The sequence below is a fragment of the Caretta caretta genome, chromosome 4, assembly GCF_965140235.1.
Source record: "Caretta caretta isolate rCarCar2 chromosome 4, rCarCar1.hap1, whole genome shotgun sequence".
Taxonomy (NCBI): Eukaryota; Metazoa; Chordata; order Testudines; family Cheloniidae; genus Caretta; species Caretta caretta.
Window position 1 is genome coordinate 63,636,849 of NC_134209.1, and position 17,477 is coordinate 63,654,325.

A 17,477-nucleotide genomic window follows, 5' to 3' on the forward strand; every position below is an offset into this window, starting at 1 on the left:
GGTCCACTTATTGTTAACCAGCAAGGCAAAGTATGGGCTGACATAGCCCAGAGGAGAGTGGTTAGGAGGCTACCAGGCTGGTGATGTCAGGAAGGTAACCCACAGTTAAGCACAAGCAAGTCTCCTTCTTGCTAGAGGCAGGGAGATAACAAGGTGACTCCCAGTCCTGGGTAACCCAAGAACTTATGGCTTAAGTAATTTTTTGTATTTTTAACCATTTTGAAAATGTATAAATAAAATTAAGAAAATACATGTTGACTTATGATTTTTAGTTACATAGATGACATGCCTGTGGCACTTAAATACTGCATATATGAACCTCACACAATTAAGTTATTTTGATCTGTTAAGCCATGATGTTGCTGTGAGGCTATAAAGTATATTTGTTTTCTCTTTCTGTATCTCTTTCAAGCCCACACTTGAAACAAATCATGTAGCGGTCATTGAAAAAGCCCAAAATTCAGGTGATCTATTACTATGTTCCAAATGAGCACAGATCAGCAATTGGTGCTCCACTGAAGAGCAGTTACATGGTGACACTCATTAAGGACTAAATACATCACCTCCAGTGTCCTGTGAGAGCTGATGGGCTAATCATTGGGAAATATCTGGGGTCAGGGCAAGGTCAAAGAAAAACCCTTCCTACCAGGGCAGGGTGAGACTACAGAGCTACCCCACGGACACTACTTTAGCCTAAAGTCTGGAGTAGGCTTATGTGGTCCTTAGTGCATTTTTCCTCTGAAGGAGGATTCACACCTCTCCCTTGCCCCATCCAAGCCCTGCTTCCACTCATCCCCTTGTGGCCACTTGGAACCACTGCCAGTTGGGGATAAATTCACAAGGGGGACTTAGGTGTAGCCAAACTTTTAGGTGCCCAGCTGTCTAGTGGAATTCACAACCACGAGTTAGGTGCCTGTTCAAGTTACCAGATGCAGAACATAAGACTTTACCCCACACACACGCAATGTACACAGAAATTATACTTCAGATCATAATTGGTCTCAAAAAGTTATATTGCGGGGTTTTTTCAGTTTTTCTCTTTTTCTGTGCATGTGTAGTGGTATTGATAAAGTCTCTCATAAGTGGTGCTGAACTATATTTAAACCTTAGAGATGACTAATAATTAAAATGGTCAATGAAGGGAAAAGGTATATGTTCCAAGAAGATGGATAAAGTTCTGATAAACCTTCATCAGTCAACCTCTTTTATGTAGGTCCAGGAACCCCACTGGTTTGGAAGAGAGAATTTAGTTTGTGAAGTCTTCAGGGAATGGACCATGTTTTCTTGTGAATTTGTAAAGTACCCAGCATAAAGGGATCCCAATCCTAACAATAGGCTCTTTTCCAAATACAGAGCACCTTACCTCAGTCCACTACAATCTCTGTAGGATATTGCAGTCTAACATCCTGTGGGGATTGAGACATCTGCAATAGTCACCAATGCACAGCAAAACAGTGAGCAATGCCAACTTCAATAACAAGCTAAATTTTATTAATCTTTCAATAAGCACTGGTTCTCACTGAGAACTAAATGCATTAGAAGTAGAAAATCAAGGGTAAGATTATCTTTAAGGCACAGCACAGAACTTGCAGCTCACGGGGCAGGAGGTGATTTTATGCCTCCTGAGGTGGGGCTCCTCTGGAGGCTGGAGAGGTACACAGTGTACTTTAGGGAGCCCTCGGGGCCTGCCTAAAATTATGGCAGCCTTCCTAGGGCTGCCCTATGGGCCACAGCACTGCCCACAGTCTCCTCAGTATTGTGATGCTGCCCTCAACACAATCTCAACACACTGTGATGCTGCCCTATCCCAGACACAGCCCTGACTCAGCACGCACCCAACCGCAGCACTTAGTGTGGGAGTTGGGGAGAGAGGAAGGTCCTCAGAAAGCACCCTGATGGGGTGTCTCACTTCCTGCACTGGGGATACCCTCCCGCACCTGGATACAGGGATTTTAGGGCCCCACTAAGCTGCTCCAGCCCTTTTACTGGGCATAATGGGATCATAGTGAAGATGAGGCTCTCACCCCAGAAACATGTAAAATTTTCACTACGTTAATATTCAAAAACAGCACAGCTGATCTGCTACAAATTTGAAAGGCAAAATTAGATTCTTTCCTGACATTTATACATAAGCACAGAAAGGACACTGGAGGGGAAGTATGTTTGAGGGAGGCAGAAGTGGGTCACAATTAACATTCAAAATGGAAGAGTCTTGCAACCTTAATTATGTAATCACTACCCAGTGACTCCAAAATAGAGTGATGTTAATATGACAGCAGGTTTTGCTATGCTTGCCAAGTCACATCAGAGTGCATAACAATTGCTACATATATAAAATCCAGTCTTTCACACACACAAAATCCTTCCAAACGTTTTGCATAACTAATCTGTGATCGCTATTTAAAAAGAAAAATCTTTCTTCCACCACACGTCACTCTTATCCTTTGTAATTTTTTCTTTTTGTATGTAAAACTTCAATAAAGAAAGAATCCCAAAAAAATTAAATTTCAGAGTCTGTAACCCTTCTGTTGTTTAATAACAGAGTACTGCCTAAAATAAAAAGACATTTTAATCATTTTTCAGGGTTACTCTATCTTGTTGTAGCCCTTAAAAATGATAAAGTTCACAATAAAAAAGTTTCAAAATTGCAGCTATGACTGTGATAGAGATTGAGTATGATATATTAAATGTCTGCTTCAGGCAACAATTATATACAAAGCAAAAAATATTTTCACAATCCTGTTACACTATAAAACTTGTCAAAGTTTATTTGCATAAGAAAACATTTTAATATATTTACATCTACTGGGTGTTTTTGGCACCCATCACCATAGTATCTGAGCAGAACAACAATATATATGCGGTGTGCACATCACCAGCTGGTAAATCAATACATCTCCATTTAAACCTAAGAATCTGGCACACAGAATTTACATGAAGTTAAAACTCTTGTACATTTCTTGAACTTTTAAAGTTACAACAAGCCTCCTTACCGCCAATATAAAAGCAGAACGCCTGTCCTAATTGACCATAGTGAAGATGCCCCAAGAAAGGTGCATTATTCATTATTCTTAGGTACATCTTCTCAGCAGAATAGGTTAAATTCTCATTGTTCAAAATACCAGGAAAGGTAGAGATGGATTTCAATCCTCCGCATTTCTTCTAAACCACTGTTTTCTTCCCAATGGAGATACTATGTTTCAACTACAATTTCATGCATACTGTTATCAACAGAATAATTTATTTTAAGTAACTGGCACACCCACTCGTTTCCCTTCAGCAACTACGGAGAAATAATTCCATATAAAAATGTTATTCTTGCTTTCTATTGTTTACATTACTGTAACATCCCAAGTGATTATTTCCTTAGCAGATGCATCCAGTTAATGTGCTTCTTGCATAGCCACAAACATCACATGCCTCTTCAAGTGCCAAAAGCCCTCTCTTTCCTTTACCCACTGCCAAAACTCCAACTTCCCCTGACATCTATGATGCAGTTATACGTCATTCGTACAAAGAAAATGCAGCATACTGAATACTGAAAAAGTAGCTAAATTGTATTTAACAACAAGATAAATAAAATGGGCTGCTCTACTGACTGTATTATCCATTTCATATTTAGATATTTTAAAAACCTTCAATATTAAAGCGTAAAGCCATGGCACAACTCCCAGTCTGTTGCATTACAGTGCCATAAATCAAGAGACCCAACTGCAGAATTTAGGTCCAGGTTGCCACAGAGCGCTAGGGCATTTAGGATACAGGGTTAACTCACTGAGATGACTGGGCCAGACGATCCCTCAGAGCTATAGTTTCAAGCTGTCTGTGGGCTCAGAAAGACAACACACTGATTTACATTCAGCTCACATTTTCATCATTCTCTCTCATCCAATTGGAGCTAGAAATATATTTTTCTACAAATTAAAGCTTAGATTCAGGAACTGAATTTTGCAGCCAGTGATGAGTGAAGGGTACATTCCTTAAATTGCACAGCCACAGAGCATATAGAGCCCTGAAGGTAAGGCAGACACAAAGCTGAAGTGAGAACTTTAATTCTCAATTTCCTTACTTTCTTGCTATTATAATTTCAATTTATCATTGTAAGAGCATAGGTTTTTTAAATTTAGATATTATAGGGTTTTAACGATTTACATTTTAAATACTATAATTATTAAGAACATTAATAAAGTATCCTATTAAAACAGGACCTCAATCAAGTCTCCGCCACTCTGTCAGCAGTTTTATCAAACTCTTGAGGGCTAGTAGAGTTTAAAAAAATAAAGCTGTACACTCGCAACAAATGTCTTGTTGTGCACATGACTGGAATAGCGACAACCTCGGTGTTCCAATCACAGCTGCCAGCAGTTACTAAAGTCCTATACATGCAATGCAGTCAGTGGCTTCCGTGGCATTTGAGGCTCTGCAAAAACACTTCTTAATCCTGATTGCTTTGAAATGTCATTGTATATCCAAAAAACATCTGCCTCACAGCTACTTGATCAGATATAAGCTTTCATTTTGGTGTAAAATGATGTCAGCTTGCAATCTGCTTTCAACTTCACCTGTTTTTCTTCAGGAAATAATTACGGAATTAGCATTATAAATTGCAAAAACATTTGCATAAAACAACAATTAACTTTAACAAAACAGACATGCTAGAGCTAAACTCAGTAATTCTGTGGATTCACTATGTTGCAGTGGATAAGACTAATCAAAATGTCCAAAAAATTCAGACACATAACACGATTAAAGATATAGGTTGCAGAGTTCCCCTCAGTTCTATGACTCTTCTAAACCAAATATACTGGATTAAACTATTAAATCATAGATGGCAAAGCAGTATAACGTTGCTTTTGAGAATTATAGACTTGAATCAGTAGACATATCTATGGTTTTCAATTGAAGCCCCAGAATATCAGAGATCCTGGATCCACAGATCATTCTTAAAATTTCTTTGTCCAGATGAAGTCTTATATAAAAAGCTCCCCTACAAGATATAGCCTGCAATTACTTGATCATTCTGGGCAAAAAGATTGCCCCTAGGAATAAAAATCTTTAAAATTATTATAAAAGTCAGGATCCGTATTGAAAACTTTTATAAGGGGTTTTGAATGATGGAAGAGCATTCAAATCCAGATTCAGAAACGAGGGATGAATTAGTAACCTGACCACCGGTTTCAATTTGATGACTGCCATCAGAAAATGTACCGCCATATCCAGATGGTGTCTGAAAAGAAAGTGACAGACTGTACCTAACTGTAACAAACCTGGTTACAGTGTTACACTTTAGTGAGTGGGCACTCAAACCTTAACCAAAATGGCTTGGAGAGAGTTCAGGATGTCTTTGCTCCCTAGAAGGACTCTGAGCAGGTTGTAAAGCTGGGTTCCCAGATTCTAAATGAGACAAGTAGATGCCTTCTCTGAGCATGGAACTCCAGTCTCTACCTCACCAGAGTAATTAACTGACTAGAGGTACTCGTTAGTTGCCATGTTTCCTTGCTTACCCATGAGGCAGACCTAGAGTGCTTAAAGGTCCTTCACAGTAGGTCTTATCGCACCAGAGTGGAAGCTCACAGGCTGCTGGTATCTTCTACTGCAGGTGTAGCTGTGGAAGCAGCTGCACCAAAGATGCTTTACCTTTGCCAACTAAGCGGTGATTGTGTAGAGGAAGTCTTCATTTACTGACCCTACTGTATATTGTCTTAGTAGCCGTGCCTCAGCATCCCCACCAGCCAACGTGCAATAAGATAGGGACAAAACATCCAGAATGAGTAATATTACATCAGCCTGCCAGATTTCATGGCCAAGTAATGAAATGAGATGCCCCTGCCTAACAGGGTTCAACACAGACACACAGGTTTCACCCAGGCCGTCATGCCTCATCTCCTACCTTTTTCCCAGCCAACCATGCCCTTCAAGGCATTCCCCAAATAGACAGGCTCCTTTAGACTTCTTAAGGCCTCCTTACTTCTTCCAGCCAGACTCACATCTCAGCCTTGAAGGAACTCTGTGCAAGGCTTTCTGTTTCCACTGTTGCTGGGTGTAAGGATCCTTGGGACTAGAACCCGGCACAGCTGACGTTCCCACGTTGCCACCAGGAGGCCATCCAGTGCCACATCGATGGAGCACTGTGGAGATTAGGCACCGCAAGAAGTACAGCCCAAAAGGGCCAGAGCGATAGTATCTTGCAGCCCCCTGATTGGCCCAGGGTTACTATTTAACCTCGGAGGGTGCCCGGGAAGTTGTTCAACTACCTGAAAGGGGGTTCCAAAGAGGATGGATCTAGACTGTTCTCAGTGGTAGCTGATGACAGAACAAGGAGTAATGGTCTCAAGTTGCAGTGGGGGAGGTTTACGTTGGATATTAGGAAAAAAATTTTCACTAGGAGGGTGGTGAAACACTGAAATGCATTACCTAGGGAATCTCCTTCCTTAGATATTTTTAAGGTCAGGCTTGACAAAGCCCTGGTTGGGATGATTTAGTTGGGGATTGGTCCTGCTCTGAGCAGGGGGTTGGACTAGATGACCTCCTGAGGTCCCTTCCAACCCTGATATTCTACGACTTTAACCACGCAGACTTCCGTTTTGCTATGGGTCCAGACCTGGTCTTGCTTTCTGATCTTCAATCTCCAAGCTCGGCCTGACTCTGACCCTGACTCTTGCCCATAGATGTCAGCTCTCACACCTCCTCTGAACCCTGCTCATCGACCACCACCTCGTGGCCCCTGACTCCCTGGTACCAGCCCAGCAGTAACCACTAGGCCTGATTGCTTATGCTCCACTCCCTTATATTGAGCTCTTCTCCTCCCTCTGCCTAAACCAGCATTTCTCCTTGCTCTGTAACTTTCAACAATGCTGCTGCTGCTGCCTAGAAGAAGTGCCTGCAGCACTACTTAGGGGGAAAGGGAATGGGAGCAACACTGGTCAGTGAGTTTGGCCAATCTGAGGAGCTGAATACTAAGTGATAGATCTTTCAACAGGCTGGATATAGACACTGCAGAAAAACCATTAAATACAGAATCTATGCAGAAATTTGGAAGCTGCCTTTAAAAATAGCCAAAAACCCAAGGCACCGGGAAAATCTGGAATTTGAGAAGCATGTTGGTAAGCATTCCACCTGCTGGAGTCAGAATGAACTGAGGACTCAGGGCCCACCCCAGCTCCCACTGAAGTCAACAGAAAGATTTCCACTGGGCCTTCACAGAGCAATACCCTTAGACAGTTAGGAATCATCTTACCTACTTCGGGCTCCCTGCAAGGGATGACGTGAGTAATACAAGTGCTGGGCATTCTACACTGGCTCTATCTCCTCTGCTATATTACAATGTTTGTTGTTTTGCTAATAAAAGGTATAACATTACTAGTCAGAGAACACACAGACTGTCTTATGTGCCCCTCAGGGTCCTCAGTCTAATGACAACTTCACTACTGTAGCTGATCTGGAGGCAGAACCCTAACATGGTAGATAGAATCAAAATCCTACTGGCAGATTAGACTACATCTCTCTCTACCATCTGGCAGAAAGGGACTATACCAGAAAATTTGAAAGGGTAAAGGAGAACAACAAAATAAATACAGTATCTTCAAGTTACTGCACACTGCAATGATTCTAATCTATCAATTCACTATAGTTTCTTAACATGTCTACTCAACTGCCTGATATGACTCAATATATTTGAAATGGGTGATGGTGTTGTGTGGTATAGAGATAGTCTGTGTAGTGCGTTTCAGAAAAATACTGAACACTGTTTTAGGATGGTTTAAAGGAAATTTTTTTTCGTGTATTGGACTAATTTTTTTAACCCTCCGCTTGTAAACTACCGTGAATCCAATGGTACAAAGGGCTTAAGATCAGGCCTTATGGTGCCTTTTGGACCAGAAGAGCAGTGTAAATGGGCCATCAGGCAATGCACATTTGAGCCTTATTATTATTAGGACAGATTCACAAAAAGTGACACTTTTCATGTACAACTCTAGTAAGTTTATTAGTTGAGAGCAGTAATTTGAGAAACAATGTCTCCTGTTAAACATATCTTAAGGCTTAATAAGATTAAGCTTTTATTCAGTTTCCAGCCACATCAAATCTTCTTTACAAAACAACTAAATCCACTCTCTCCATAAACTGGAATGCATTTCCAGAACCTGTGAATGCTTCTTCTCCATGAGGGTACAGAAGGCTATGGTTGCAGCATAACCACACTATGTCACTGCACAGGTTTGGGGAGTATAATCTCAGGAATTTAGGCAAAGAATGCAAACTCCTCAAATGCCAATCCAGAAAAGAGAAGGAGTAAGGCCACTAAGTGAATCTACTGGATAGTCCCCTGACTCCGAATTCAGATGAAGCCTATGGAAAATGCAAGAGCTACCACAGTCCTCAGGCAAGATCTGTGGCCAGAGAGTGCTGAGGAGAAGACATCTTCCACCTAGCTCTGTGGGTCTCTCCAGGGCACAAGATTAGCCCCTAAAATTAAAAGTGTACAATGTACAAATGTATTCAATAGTACAAGTTCCATGAGACAAACTAAAACACTGCTTTTCTCTCTGAATGTAGGTAGCTTAGGTTTATAAATTGGACTTTACGAACTATATTCATAACAGCCTATGGAGCCAATAAACATTTCCCTGTTTCTACATGACCTCAGCCAATATTAAGCATATCTTGTCTGTCAACTTTTTTTTCAGTCAGAGGAAGTGAGACAAGTGAAGGAGGCGGAGCAATAGGAAAACATAACACATTTATAAAAAGAGATCAATATTCTGCTTAACTACTCAGAAAGACTTTTTATCTGGTATAAATCCAGAGGCTTCTCAAAAATATTTCCTATATTCCTTTGCAAAAAATATGGAGTCAACTAATCTGATTTCTGTCCCTCAGGCAGCTGAACGTTTCTGAATTGGTCATGGAAATTAGGTAAAGGACATTATTGTCAAATGCTGTAATTCAAAGTTTCACAATTTAATCATGGAACCAAATCAGCTGCCAAAACACACCTTCCAGACAGACATGCAATAATAGGTCATGCTCCACTTAACAAATTCAGTCTTTCATGGAAGTTTAGCCAGTTCCACTTACTGTATTAATTTAAGAACTCCCTCCTCTAGACAAAAAGATGTAATCGGGTTTCCTGTGTAAAGAGACATAACTGGTTAAAATGATCAAGAGATATATAATTAACTAACAAAATAAGAAAAAGAAACATAATAAAAATTAGTAAGAAATCAACAGGCCAACCAAATTGTTCATTAGCCAACAATACAACTTTCCATGCCATCAAATGCAGTTCTGAACCTAGCTCTTCTGTCGTTTGTGTAGCAGCCTGGTACAGTAGACAGAACCCAGTACTAGAAATAAGATTCTATACTCAGCTCTGTGACTGATGTCATGTATAACCCCTGAGCAAGTCACAACCTCAGTGAACTCCATCTGTAAAAATTGGGATAAGGATACTTATCCATCTTTGTAAACCACTTTCAAATGAAAAAGTGCAATGTAAGAGCTACATATTATTGTTATTATGGGTGCTGGGGAAGATTCCGGAAGCTGTTTACACTCAGGATCAACAAATGAATTGATTCACAGAGTGACACAGTATCTATCCTCATCTTGGAGAAGTGGTAAGGCAAACAACATTCTGGGAGTTAAAATAGTAGTATCTAGTCCCATAATGGATAGTATCTAGACAGACTTTTCAGTCTGGGCCAGCTGCTCTGATGAAAGGCTAAATCCAACAATATAATTACAGATTGTATAGTAACACTTACCTTTTACCCAACCACTAACTTAGAAAATCCATTCTAAGTCATATTCTAAGGATACATCATCTTATACAAGTGACAATACATATGCTGTACCTTTTTCTCCATCTTGACTTGGACAGAAAAAACATACTCCAGATACATAACTTCTGTGTTTATAAAATAAGCTTAATTATTTAAGCCACTTAGCCACACATACACAGTAGGTGAATTGAATAACCAACCATTTTACTGATCAGTGTGAAATATCTCAGACTTTTTACTCTAAAAAACGGCCAATCTTATAAATGCCAACCTAATCAGCGTTTAGGAGAACAAGTGTAAGGCTGACATCGCCAAAGAATAGGACACAGGAGACCTGAGCTCTACTCCCGGCTCTGCCACTTGCCTGCTGTGACACCTCTGCATGTCACTTCACCTACCTGTGCCTCTATTACCCCAAATGTAAATATGGATAATATACTTACCTCCTTGGTAAAAGGCTTTGAGATCTACAGATGAATGGTGTTATAGAAGAAGTAGGTTAGACTTAAAATATATGCAAACCAATGTATTTCCTCAATCAGAGTTTTGTAATTTATTTCTCCTGCACTTGCATATTTTTATATGGGCTATAATAAATTATAGACTCAGACCTTAAAATCAGAAAAGACCATCATGATCATCTTGTCTCATCTCCTGCACATCACAGGCCACAGAACTTACCCACAGACTCCTGTAATAGACCCCAGCCTCTGGCTGAGTTACTGAAGTCCTCAAATCTTGATGTAAAGACTTTCAGTTACAGAGAATCCACCAGGTACTACTCCTGAGGGCATTCTGCCCCAAAAAATAAATAAATTCTGCGCACAATATTTTAAAATTCTGCAAATTTTATTTGTCAAATAAATGTGGAGGTTCCAGGATAGTATTGAGGAGCACAGGCCACTGGCTGCACAGAGGTGGGAGATCACTGTGCAGCTCCCCACCCCAGGACACGGACTCAGCGGTGAGGCTGCACCCAACCCTGACACAGTGCAAGGACCCAGCCTGCCCCAGAAACATCCCAGGGCCCTGCCCCTCTGTGTGGGCAGGCAGGCTCAGCAAGGCAGGATCCAAGTGTGGAGAGGCTTAATGTGGGGGATCCAGGTGTGGGTTGAGAGGGTTCTGTGTGGGGCAATACAGGTGCAGGGGGGATCTGGATGCACAGTGGCTTGTTAGGGGTTCTGGGTGAAACAATAATGGGACTCTGCAGGGGGGTGAAGGTGGTTGGGCCTCCGTGTGTGGAGGTCTGGGTGTGCAGAGGACAGAGCTCAATGGGGGGGGGTCTGGGTGTGGAGGCCTCAGTGTGAGGGTCCAGATGTTATGGGAGTGGGGCTCAGGGATGTGGAGATCCAGGTGCAACTGGTTGGGACTTGGCGGGGTGGGAATCTGGGTGGCTTATCGGGGTGGTTCAGATGCAAGGGGAGTGGGGCTCATCACGGGGGTCTGAGTGCAGTGGGTGAGGCTCAGTGGGAGGGTCTGGGTTTGAGAGGGTCTGGATCGACGGGGGTTGGGCAGATGGGGGAGCAGTTCTCTGTACAAGGATCCCTCCCCCTGAAGCTGAGGAACAATGGGTGCAGGAAGTGGGGTGGTGGGGCGGAGTTTGAAGAGCTTCCTGCAGCTGGAGGAGAAATCTGGAGGGTGAGACTGACCTGGCCCCAGATGCCATGCAGGGGAAAAGGAAGTCCTGTCCTCCCTAGCCCAATTGTGTCTAGCAGCTGAGCCCGGCACAGGGTAGGAGCCACCAGCTGGGTCTTCCCCAGTCCTGCCTCCTGCCCCACAGTGATTCACCTCTCTGCTGGCTGCCCTCGGAAGCCGAAACGTAGTGCTGGGGAGGGTCACATGACCACTCTTTTGGCTTCCCTGTCAGAAAGTCATTTTTCTGTGGGGAAACAAAGAAATCTGCAGGGGGACATAAATTCTGCACATGCACAGTGGTACAGAATTCCCCCAGGAGTAAAAATTTACTCTAGTTCAAACCAGCAAGTGACCTATGCCCCACACTGTAGAGGAAGGTGAAAAAAACCCAAGTTCATATTGAACGTGAAAAACCTAGATGCAGACATAGAGGTATGATTTAAACTTTATTATTCTTCCAGGAAGTAACATCTCTCTCATTTTAAACAAAAAAATGTGCGCACACACACACACAGGGGTCAGAATCTCATCTTGGATTCTTCTCTCAATTGCATCTGTGCAAATCCATTGTAAGCATTAAGCACTATTCAGTGACATGACCACAGTGCAAGTAAATTACCATTCTCTGGGACAGCAAGACCCTCTGCATCCAAGAGGATTTTAAGTACAAGGAACTACAGACAGTGTTACTACCACCACCATATTTTCTTTGCCAGTGAGTTCATGCTACTGAGGAAGTGTGGCTTTAAGCTGAAGCTTCAAGTTATAGCTGCGGTTCCACAGGAAAACATACCAGCAGAGCCTGAGTAGACGTAACTGAACTAGTTCAGCCACCAGGCCACACCCCCTGAGCAAGTCCTGCTCATTTTAATTTTGTTTACTCCAATGGCTTCCCCACAGCCTTCTCCTTTCCTGACCCCCATACCCTTTACTGTAGAGGGGAGATTAAAGCAGCTGTGCACCCTACCCTTTCATATACATTTTCTGCCTGAGGTTAGGGTTTGCTGCCAGGAAAAAACAACAATACACCAAGAGACAGATCTGGCCCACTGGAACCAAAATTTTGCCCTTGTGCTTTAAAGGCAAGTTTTATATTAAAAAAAAAAGGGGGGGGTTATTATTGACGTTCACATTGTGACTACCTCTTGAGATGGGGAACCTTATGCAGGAGCCAGACAAGGTTGGATACCCCTGTCTCCTGAGCAGTATAACACCTCTTTCCACCAAGAAAGTGATAGGTATGTGACCAGCAGTGTATTAATGTTACTGTTTCAATGCTGTGTGTGTAGTTGACAATAGCATTTCTGTTTATTATGAATAATGCCTCTCCAGACTTCACCTTGAGAATCAACACTCCAACAGCAGCTGAGCATCTGCGCAAGGTAAGAAAACGGCCGAGATGAACCAAGGAAGATATGTTCTATGTGGTGCTGCAGCAGTCAGAGGTAGAAAACTCTGAACGCAAGAAGTGGAGGGAAAGAGAAAAGCAGGAAAGATAAGAGAAGGATTCTTACAACAGGGATGCCACAGAGAGGATGATTAAAGTTCTGAAGCTTCAAACCAACATGCTCCAGGACTCTCATGTATCAGGGGGTATCCGTATTAGTCTGTATCCACAAAAACAACAAGGAGTCCGGTGGCGCCTTAAAGACAAACAGATTTATTTCAGCATAAGTTTTCATGGGTAAAAACCCCACTTCTTCAGATGCTCCAGACTCTCGTAACACTCCAGACTGAGTAGATGCGTGCCCGCCCTCCTCTTCACAGCATTGTGAACTCTTTCCCATGCACTCGCCAAACTCCCCCTGTGCATTCCTTTCCGCCTTCTGGCACTTCACACTTTCCTCTACACTCCAATACCGCAGACAGCTTTTCAAATGAAAGCAGGGCCTATACTCAGCTATGAAAAACAGCCCCTCATATCTTCCCCCACACCAATAGTGTTGGTCTGTCTGTCTCTGTGTGGTGTTGTGGTTTATTTGTTAATAAAAGCAATCTTTTTTGAATTATAAGCACTCTGTTTACATGCAAGGTCTGATGCCTCATGGCACCTGCAAATCAACAGGCACTGTAATTAGTGCCTTATATTGAATCCTAGGACTTATCAATCACAACTGCTTCCTAGCCTATCAAATGTAATTAACCATAGCAGTCCCAATCATAGCAACAAACATTACCGGTTTTCATCTTCGAAGTGTTGCCTCAAGGCATCCCTGATTCTTATTGTCCCAGGTTGCACCCCTCTAATAGCCCTGCTATCTGGCTGCTCAAAATCAGCAGTCAGGCATTATGCCTCAGCAGTCCACCCCTAAGTAAACTATTCGCCCTTCCCTTCACAAATATTATACAGCATACAACACGCGGCTATAACCATGGGTATATTTTCCTCATTCGGGTCAAATCTGCCATATAGGCACCCCCAGCACGCCTTTAATCGGCCAAACGCACATTCTGCACCTACTCAACATGTTGTTGAACCGCTCCTTACGGCTATCTAGGTTTCCTGTGTACGGCTTCATGAGCCATGGCATTAAGGAGTACACTGGGTCTCCCAGGATCACTCTGGGCATTTCGACTCCCCCTGTGGCAATCTTCTGGTCTGGAAAGAAAGTTCCTGCTTGCAGCTTTCTGTACAGGCCAGTGTTCCTAAAGATGTGTGTGTCATGCACTTTTTCAGGCCACCCCATGTAAATGTCAGTGAAATGCCCCCGTGATCCACAAGCACCTGCAAAACCACAGAGAAGTACTCCTTCCGATTGATGTACTTGGTTGCAAGGTTGGATATTGGAATATATAAGAATTGGAATATGCATGCCATCTATTGCCCCTCCACAGTTTGGGAAACCCATTTCTGCAAAGCCATCCACAACATCATGCACGTTGCCAAGAGTCACAGTCTTTTGCAGCAGGATATGATTAATGGCCTTGCACACTTGCATTAACGCAGACCCAACGGTCTACTTCCCCACTCCAAACTTGATTGTGACTGACGGGTACCAATCTGGAGTCACCAGTTTCCACACTGCAATTGTCACACACTTCTCCACCAAGAAAGTAGCTCTCATTCAGGTGTCCTGCACCGCAGGGCTGGGGCAAGCTCAGCACACAGTTCCAAGAAGGTGGCTTTCCTCATCTGAAAGTTCTGCAGCTACTGCTCAACATCTCAGACTTGCATAACAATGTGATCCCAAACTCTATGCTAGTTTCCCAAGCCCAAAAGTGACATTCCACTGTGTTCAGCTCCTCCATGAATGCCAAAAGCAATCTAATGTTACTGCTTTCCATGTCGGACACCACGTCAGGCAACTGTGACTGCCGTTGCCTTTGTAACTTCAAGAATAACTCCACTGCAACTTGCTATGTGCTACTGAGAGCAAGCAGAGCAGTGGAGAGCAGTGCAGGATCCATTCCTGCAGACAGATATGGCAGGGAAAGCAGAAAAGAAGGGAAGTTGAAAAATGCCGCAAACTGAAGACGGAAGCACATGGAATGCTGGGACCGAAAGCAGTGCATCACAGGGCATTGAGCCCAGACCCATGATGCGCCATGATCCCAGGCCCTTCCCACAAGACCTAGCGGCAGAAGGGTGAGAGCTGCACTGTGTGATAGGTACCCACAGTGTACTGCTCTCATTGGCAATGAGAGTGCCACAAGTGTGAACACACTATGCCGCCAATGGAAGATAATGTGAACACACAACAGCGGTTTTCTTTAAGCGCTTTTTTTTTTTATCAGCAACGAAGCTCTCGATGAAAAAACTCTGCTAGTGTAGACATACCCTTAAGTAAGCTTATTTATCCTGCCCTTCAATTGCTGGGGATAGAGTACATGCATCTCATCACAGGCAGAAAGAGGGCCAAGTAATTTTTGGACAGTATATATTGTATTTTTTTCTCTCTCCAAATAGAGTAATCAATCAAGAGAATATGGAATATTAGACATTTGCTGTAATGTCAAAATCACAGAAGTACAGACGTAGAGTGATGCTATTGTTACAAAATATTAAAATGGGTAGGAGAAAATAAAGACACTGCTTAGATACTTCAGATTATATTTATAAACTGCTGAAGGTGCTATTTTTTTATTGCAATTATTTCAAAACACAAATTTTGTACTGCTTGGGAATCAAACAGGATTGAAATGAATAGGAAATCCATTAACTAAATTGTAGATGATAATCCATTGAATGACATGAACACATTTAATGGACAGAAGGCACAAATTAGTATGATAATTATACAATTATTCAAACTTGGAAATCAGAAGAAATCCTAACCTTTCTCAAACCTTTAATATGTTAAATTATTAGATCTTCATTTTTGAAATACCAGATGAAATGGGCCATATGACATATGCAATATTTTATCTATCTGCAGAATCTGGGTCGCAGTGATACGTGAAAAATACAGATTATGCTCTATTGTATATTTGAGGCATTTGCTTTGGCTAATGTATCAGATGATGCCTAAACTTCATACAAAAAAGAGAAGAAATTAGCTACTGAATGTGCTGATTTAAAAAAAAGAAATCACTTAAGTCATGTTACAAAAATTACACACTTTATCTGGGTGAATTCCAGATGGGGGTTGGAGGAACCCACAGTGTTCTTTAATTTATTTCAATTTGACCTAACATAACTATCTGTCTAGAGGTAAAAGGTAACTCAGTTTACTATTTGCTCAATCCTAGCCCTTTAAAGAAAAAACAAACAGTCTTCCAATTTAATCACAGGTTTCAGAGTAGCAGCCGTGTTAGTCTGTATTCGCAAAAAGAAAAGGCGTACTTGTGGCACCTTAGAGACTAACAAATTTAATCACAGTATCATTTAATATTTATTTCTGTGTCTGCAGATCTGTTTTTTCCAGTGAAATCATAATTGGAAAAATACAGACCATTAAGATGAAAGCTTTTTTTTCCTATACTGCAAACTATCAGACATTCAGATTTACCACTTAGCATTTATAATCAAATACAGAATAAAATATTTGTTCTGAAGCATTCATGACACACAACACATAGACACAGAAGAAAAAGACAGACAGAGGCACCCAGACACTACGAGGAACTAATAACTGGAAAATAAAAAAATAAAAGATTCAAGATCTGGATTATTATCTCTTGTTGCAGAGAATTTATGCAAGAATATTACCATTAGTACTACTAGAAATAGAGGATTATTCCAGTCAGTGTGTCTTTATTATTATTTGTATATCCAATCTTAGAATTTCTGACATCTCAGCACCCCTTCCACATATTAGGACTTCCGCAGAGCCAGCATTATACTAACTGTACATTTTAAAAAGTCACTTATAAGAGCAGAAAACTATTAATACATACAGTGTATACATAGATTGCTGCCACCAACTAGGGCCCTTCCACATTTTTCTTAAAATTAAGAACTTTTTCCTAGATTCAAACAACTCGGTTAAGTATTTAAAAGCTGATAGAGAGAAACAAGCCTAAAATGCGTGAGTCCAAAATGGCTGCCTTGAGTACTCCCAGACACTCAAGAAACTTTCAAAGCTTTGGGCCTGATTCTCCATTCCATGAGTTGGACTATAGCATGACTCCACTGAGCTGGACAGAATAGATAATCTGCCCCTTTGTTTGTTTCAAAAAGTGTCTGAACTCAAACAGGCACTCAAGAAACAAAGCTTTGAACGTTTCCAAAGCTGCTGCAAGGATTTACTCTAAATCCTCAGTTTAGACTAATTCCTCTTGAGAATGGAATACACATCTTATTTGAGGCTTTATATTTTATGCCTATGGAAATACTGGCAATAGACATTGCCTATTGGATCTATTTTTCAAATAAAATAAATCTTTTAGAGCTTAAAAAAAGTTACCATGTGGATTTATGCTTCAGAAAGGGGAATATAAAATCAATGCCTGCAATAAAGTGGTCCTTGTAAAATCCTGCAAAATACTACAGCATGTTCCAGAAGTCTACCACACTTTCTAAGTGATGGACTGGACCCACCAACACAGACTATTAGCCCCTAAATATATATTTATAGAACAGAATTATGGACCAAATTCATCTCTTGTGTAACTCCACTG

General features: G+C 41.6%; 1 protein-coding gene across 7 annotated transcripts in view; it reads right to left on the reverse strand.

Annotated features, from left to right (window-relative positions):
- Nucleotides 1–17,477, reverse strand: part of INPP4B (inositol polyphosphate-4-phosphatase type II B) — a 476,089-nt gene that overhangs the window by 336,910 nt on the left and 121,702 nt on the right. The window contains exon 3 of one of the 7 annotated variants that reach the window (XM_075127703.1): nt 9,076–9,127. The exons of the other annotated variants lie outside the window; for them this stretch is intronic. The gene's annotated coding sequence lies outside the window, so the exon portion shown is untranslated. The remainder of the gene's footprint in view (nt 1–9,075; nt 9,128–17,477) is intronic. 7 annotated transcript variants of the gene reach the window in all.